A 7,499-nucleotide genomic window follows, 5' to 3' on the forward strand; every position below is an offset into this window, starting at 1 on the left:
AAGTTCATATAGCTTGTATTCCATAATGGTTAGGATAAGGCAATGCTTTTGTTGGAATATAAAATCCAAGAATCACGGAAATCATCTCTCAGAAAAGTTTTCACCATGCAAATGACTCATTCAGAACTTACAAAAGAAAAAAAAAATATTGATTTCAAGAGATGAAATTGGTTAATATGTCACTGACTAGTTGTTAGATATTTTTCGCAATATAGTTATTAACAAAATGCATTTTCTAAATGATTATTGCTTTTCTTTAATAGCTATTTAACCCCTTTGTTGTTCTTTTAGAAATATTGTCCATCATCATGTATACAAATATATCGATTAAGATACTGTTTGTGATTCGGATGTTGTCTGGATATTTTGATGTAATGATTGCAATACATTTTTTAAACTATTGATCATTTTGTATTGTTATCATTTTTCACTTTTATTTGGATTTATTTTACCTTTACTGGAACAGTCTCATTAAACAAATCTCTTTGATAGACCTAACTATTCCATCTGTCCTTAAGCTGAATGACGCAAAGTGGACAAACTATTTAAATTCCGTAAGCATGTGACAAAAAGCTTAAGCTTGCAGTTTAGTTTGGATTTATTATCTGTAAAGCCAAACGTTCTATGCTTTTTATTTTTGTAAAGACAGTTCGACTGCTTTTTACGTCTTTACAGTGACTAAAGATGAACTTTATGTAAAGATATTGTAAAGGTGATACTGATATATTTTACATCTTTAATTGTATTTAAGTATAACTTAAATATTTGTAAATGTAACTTTTCATACAGTGTGAAGTTCATTGTGCTATATGATCTAAATCTTTTCCTAACTATTAAACCCTAGAAAACCAAGCCTTGCTTGTAGGTTGCTAGTCTATATTTTTCAAAGGTACTCTTCACGTTTCGTAGTGTCAGTTTCAAAAAGACTTCATTTTGGAGATAAATCCGTCTATAACCGTCCAAATCCTTTCTAATCGAAGTACGAATATTTTATAGTACTCAACAGAGACAATTCAATCTGTAAGTTTCAAGGGTGCGTCTTAGTATTATTGTATCCAACTTCCATAATTCTTAACATCTCAGTATTTCGTATATCCTAGTTTCAAACAGTTTCCGCTGTAACAAATTGTTGATGTTTTATAAAACTTGTTACACAGTCAACTACATTTAAATATTAGTTGCTAATTGTTTCTGTATTATCTTATAAGCATGTCTTCTGTTTTTACATTTTCGCTTATCCTTACACATGCTTAATCTTAAAATGTTATTCACCGTTAAGGAGAGAAACGTTTGCTACACTGCAAAGAACTGTAAAGTATTTTGAGTACAATCAACAACTTTCTCAAGAACAGTAAGGTCCATACGTTTATGTTCTTGACTTACAGGGGCTATATCACGAACAATGAACGAAATAAAATACAACCGATTCTTTCTTTGTGGCAATTATTTTCTATTCCGATAATAAATTTGAAAACAACAACATATATTGATAATCCAATAAGCTATTTTTGTTGAAACAAATAAACAAATAATATTATAGTGATAATGCATATAACACCATTAATAGGTCAAAACTTTCTTGTTTACATAAAATGTTTGTGTATTCTTCCTTATTATGTAACTATACAACTGGAAAAATACTCTTAAATACGTTTTTTCTGAATGCATCCCTATTAGTTCTATCTTGCCACAAACAAATCCAAAACATTGGCTACATTTGTCGCCTATACGTACAAACCAGGAATCATGGTATGTAACACTTAGGACACAAAATACTTTACCCTTAAACTGTAATATGTAGATTGACATATTTTGATATGATAATTCGGCCTACAACATACGACAATTAACACCCATGCACGTAACAGTGCAAATCATGTGCTGGTATGTCTAAATGATAATCAAGATAGAGTCAAATACTCATTTAAGATGACGCGAATGACACAGAGTTATGAGTGCCTGCGGTATTAAATATTATTTCTGTCCGTGTTGACATTTTTCTAACGATCTATGATGCTTTGCAAATTGCCACTGTGTAAGTTTTTTTTTTAAAAATCATTGTCTATTGCAAACAGTGTTGTATACGATAAATTGACTTCACGACGCGACAAAATATTTCATCTACGTTACTCCCCAATTGGCATTATAACGGCAAAAAAGAACATGGCCTGCACATCCTAATATAGTTTATATTTGCTGACATAAATGAAATAGCATGCCAATGGAGGTATGGGGATATATTTTTTTAAACACTTTGAGGCTGTTTGCTACGCTTTTGTATCTAGAAATCAACATTTATTTTTACTACATCGGGAGCCACTCTGGCGGGAAGTAGTCCTCATGTTTATAACCCTTGTATAAATATGAATCAGGTAATAGCCAGTCTTTGTAGTACGCGATTTCACCTGCATTCAAATAAGCCGCCCACCAGCTGTAACTACCTATTGAAACGATCATGTGATTGCACATGGTCAGAATGGCAAAATCAACGTCTGGCGTAGAACTCTGATTGAGAAAAACAGCATTATATCTTGATGGCACATTTTCTCTTGCCCACGTCTGGTTCTCGCCACATACAACAAATACAGGGTTTTTATACTTGGAACTGAAATAATCCATGGTTTTAATAAAATACTCCTTCGGCGCAACTTTACACCCAAGTTGAACCTCGACTGTACTAAGCCTATCCCCTCTACGCACATGGACTCCAATTAAGGTAACGTTAATGACATTTTGTTTTGCTATATAGTACTGTCTTATTTCCTGGAGTATTTTGATTGCCTTGGTAGTTGTCGCATCGTAGAAAGCAAGGAATTGTTTCTTAATTGCACCTTTTACATGACTGAAGTATTTATATGATTGAAAATAACCATGTATGCAAGCGCCGTAGTTTCTGGCAATCCCAGCTGAAAAAGACTGGTTATAGATAGCCCAATTGGAATCGAGTGCGCGGTATAAAGGAAACGTAGAACAAATATGCGTAGCGCTTTCGAGGACTTCTCCATCAACCTTAAAAGTACTAGCTATCAACGAGTTTTTTGGTAAAAGCACTCTCAGGTCTTTCTCAGATGCTATTCCGTAGGCGGCGGCGTACTGAAACATAGTGTTTCCTAGTCTGCCCATAAACATTGGACAAATGTACAATTTTCTATCACTACGCTTGATATCTGTGTTTGCCCATATAATGCTAAAAGTCTTCGAGTGGGGATATAAGAAGCACAAGAGCAGCACACTTGACAGCAGCAGAAAACAACTCAAACCTGGAATAAATCAATGTAAATTATGCAAGCAGTTTATAATAAGTTTTCATAATGCACTATTTACTTTTAGAAATTAATATATCAGCTGTAATGATTGCTTTAATACGTTCAGTAATCGGGATAATATATTAATTCCTGCATCACATATTTTAAATACGAAGAAACGGTTATTTTTTTCCACACAAAAATATTGTATCTTACTTACAGAAGAAAAAAAAAAGGCAGCTGAAGTTTTAAGGACATTTTTGTATAAAAATCAAATAGTGTTGTCAAAAAGAAGCACGTTGCATCTACGGTATTGTTTATATGAAATGCTATACCGAAATGGTATGAACATACTATAAAAATTTGCTTTCATTACATTCTATGTATGCAAATACAGAAGTATTCAATCAATCTTGCAATAAGGGAAATAAATGTTGAACATTTGTTTATAATATAATCAGTTCAATCTGCAAATGATCGAATTTAGTATTATGTACATAAAACAAAATACATTGGTAAACTGAAATAAATTCACACAATTATAAATTAAATTACATTTTCATAAAAGACAACAATTCTGCAGCATAATGTGATTTAGAGGCAATTATTTGCAGAAGATTAGGTAGGAAAGCACAAATCAATTAGCACATCATTTCACTTCTTACAGATAAAGCAAAGAGAAAATATTGCAAAAAACTGACATCCTCAATGCCATTAGCTTTTGCTTCCGTTCGCATTATATACAAAGAAAGGATGAAATTAGACGAATATATTATATAAATATATTATTTAATGTAAACATGGAACAGATCACGTAAACAGCTTTTAAAACATAGATCAAGTAGGTAAAATAGTGCTTAGTAGAATGTACATTAAATACAAAAACCTACCAGCTACCATGAAAAAGTAAAGTAAATCAAAACTGAACTTTTCGAAAACATTTATATGAGTGGATTATCATAATGCTCAAATGTAACTGGATCTCAAATTATACATTTTTAGAATACACACACACACACACACACACACATAAGTACTAATATGCGTTGTAGTTATATGACTTTTTAAGCTTGTGCATATTACAACAGAAGTTAATGAGGCGGATTTATTAATCGTATTCAACAAATTCGTTTTGTTGCTTGCGAATTTTAAAAATATGCTGAAACTTAGAACGTTTCAGGGTAGGACACGATAAACTTTATTTCGGAACTAGTTTTGAGTCACGTAGGAGAGGAAAAATGTATTCAAACATATAAGAATCCTGATAGTGCTAGACATTACTTTTGGGATGTGGATAATGAATACATTATACTGCACAAAACCCTACGTTTTATGGGGGCATATACCGAAAATGTGTGCAAATTATCTTCGAATGTGCTGCCTTTATTGTTGTCACAATTGTTACCAGTTTATCTTACACTCAGAATCAAGGCCAAATTATAATATTACTGAATTCTGTCTTGAAAGTAATTTAGCCTTGTACCATTCTGGTGCTCTGACCAATCCATCACTATTGTACGTCTCATTTCTTTTCAATGTCTTTATTATGCGGTATTAAATTATGTATTAATTATACAACCTTTGTTGGTTTTCTCTCTTATTTCTTACATAAAATTGACAGCGCTATAGTCGTTAGAGATGTAAATTGAAACAATAATGTTTTTTCTTGATATGTGAAAAGAGAACTTATATTGATTACAATATAGTGGAGGCACCATGTGCGACGACACGGGATACATTTAGGGCTTAATCAATGAAAATAAGGACCATAGTGCATACAAAAATAGCGTAAATGAATGAAACAAAAATACAAAACTAATTGTTACATTTTTAAAATATTTAATTTTGTTTGACATGCCACTGACGTTGCCTATACCACCATTTGATTTAGGACATGAACTCGACTAATTAGCTTATAAAATTTAATTGCTAAAGAAACTGATTCCGTGAAAGTCTGCAAGCAATTGTTTTGTTTCTTCTGACCAATGTCAAATATATGGAGATCAGACAAAAACATGCATATTTATACCTACATTAAATATTAGGTTTTCAAATATTGAAATTTGTCTAAACGTATGGCTTGGCCAATACCAATACATATGATTTGAAATTCTGATGTGGAAGTCTTAACTTCATTCGTCCCATTTGATGTTTTTTAACCAATTTTCATTTTGATCTCATTACGATATTTATTAAGATAAATATAAGTAACAACATATATGCATATTTATTTTAAGGTTCCTATGTTTACACCAAAAAGCTATGTGAAGTGTCACTAGCTCAGAAACTTTATTAAGATATAATTTGTGCGAATGTGCATAATGTAATTAATTGTATAGACCATCACAACATTCAAGACATGTGCATAGGCATACCAATTAACGCATATACAAACTATTTGTTTATCAAAAATGCCTTTCTACCGAAATAACTATGTCATCAACAAAAAATCTAACGGTAATCACAAACTAAACACATACTGAGCAAAACAAGTTAGAATGGAGGATTTGCAACAATGTTTGTATGACAGATAATAAATAATCATGAAAGCTACTTACATTTGACTAATTTGCGTATCGGCAAACTCATTTTCGTGAAAATCACCGTCCGTTCCGATTGGGTTTGATGGTTTCTGAAAAAATAGTTCACCCGTTGTTCTGAAAGAATAAAGTACGCGAATTAGTATAATTTAGCGAAAACGCTTGACATAAAAGTAGAAAATATAAAAGTAGAAAATAATTATGTTTCTTCTCATTTTTAACCAATTTGTTGATGCATAAATCCTTTTAACACGACGTCTGTAATACTTTATAACATACTCTCCTAACACCTAGCGCGTCATTTCTGATATGAAATTTATTCCATGGAAGTGTTTCTGAGCAGACAAATGCATGTAACATATATGCATATATTATAATATCTGCTTACACTTACAAGTATGTCAATTATAATGAACCATACAAACTGTTTGTGATTTTTTTCTCAGCCTGCACTATATACATATTTTACGTGATTAATCTCTTTTACATAAACATACAGCCTATATCAAGTTATACTGTGTTTTAATAATTATTTGCGCTGATTACAAAAAAATATATTGTTTTGTTAGAATTAACATTGTATCATGTGATTTTTATATTTCCTGCATTTTTTATCCTTGAACCCAGTTCCGTCTCGTAAATTCTTGTGTATTATTAATATTTGAATTAGAACATACAAGTTGTATCATACGTTCTTCCCTCTCAAATAAATACCAGCTATCTTTGAAGACTGTGTGCAAAATAGTTTTCAGCCGGTGGAATCAAAACGTTTTTACTGCTACCCATGTAGTGATCGTTTTATGTTCTCATACAACAGTTCCTTGGCTTTTCTATATAGTGCATAATTACAATGCAAGGGTATTCAAAGTGAAAACACTGCTGATAACGTTGCTAAGGACGTTTTGCAAGTAACCATTGTATATTTTCCTTGATGAATCTTGCAATTGCAGGCTTCGAGAGGATGACTAGATATTTACAAAATTTCAATAACCTTTGAGATGCAAAGGCAAACTATTTGTAATTAGTCTTATCCACTACAAATATGCGATAGTTGAGATGGAATGGTGCCTAATGAATTTCGAAATTGTATGTATTGGAACAACATGAAAGGTCGACATTTCATTTTTCACATGTTGCCCTCTGCCTTGAGGTGTTATTTACAGTAAATCATTATGTTAGTAAACTAGAATGTTTAGTCATATATCCATATTCAATCCTGGTTTTGTTAGAGTTTCGGTCATGAAAGAAATGCATACAAAGTAGAATTTGGACTTCGCTGGAACCGATTCACTAATACAGACCCTTCTCAATAAACTGAGTAAACACATATGAACCATAGTTATTGTATGTGTTGACATTAATTATTATCTAAGGAAGGTCCTTTTGACTTCTCCAATCCTGTTACGTCAGCTTTGCAATTGTCCATCATGTGAAAGATATTGCATCTTTAAGTTCTATTCTGCTTTCCGCATAGTTTTCTTGTAACGGATACTTCAGTTGTTAGAAACCCGTGTTGTGAAGCGGTTATTCTTCCCGAATTAGATAGTATAACTTTCATACCGGTAAATTTATATTCAGTTTTGTCATACTGAATTTGCGTTACGTTTCCCAGTGTATTCGTCCACATCAGGAATACTGGTTTAACAATGATAAACCAATGTTAAATGTGCTTAATACATCAGTGATGTTACTAACAATTACTGAAATTAGAAAC

General features: G+C 32.0%; 1 long non-coding RNA gene across 1 annotated transcript; it reads right to left on the bottom strand.

The window, feature by feature from the left end:
* Positions 1–2,492: 2,492 nt before the first annotated feature.
* Positions 2,493–6,564, bottom strand: LOC149795796 (uncharacterized). Its single transcript, XR_016422146.1, has 3 exons — positions 6,500–6,564; positions 5,804–5,902; positions 2,493–3,260 (listed from the first exon to the last, which is right to left on the bottom strand). It is a non-coding gene; the product is annotated as an uncharacterized LOC149795796 (long non-coding RNA).
* Positions 6,565–7,499: the final 935 nt, after the last annotated feature.

Source organism: Sinohyriopsis cumingii, chromosome 7, assembly GCF_028554795.1.
Source record: "Sinohyriopsis cumingii isolate HCF-2022 chromosome 7, ASM2855479v2, whole genome shotgun sequence".
NCBI lineage: Eukaryota > Metazoa > Mollusca > Bivalvia > Unionida > Unionidae > Sinohyriopsis > Sinohyriopsis cumingii.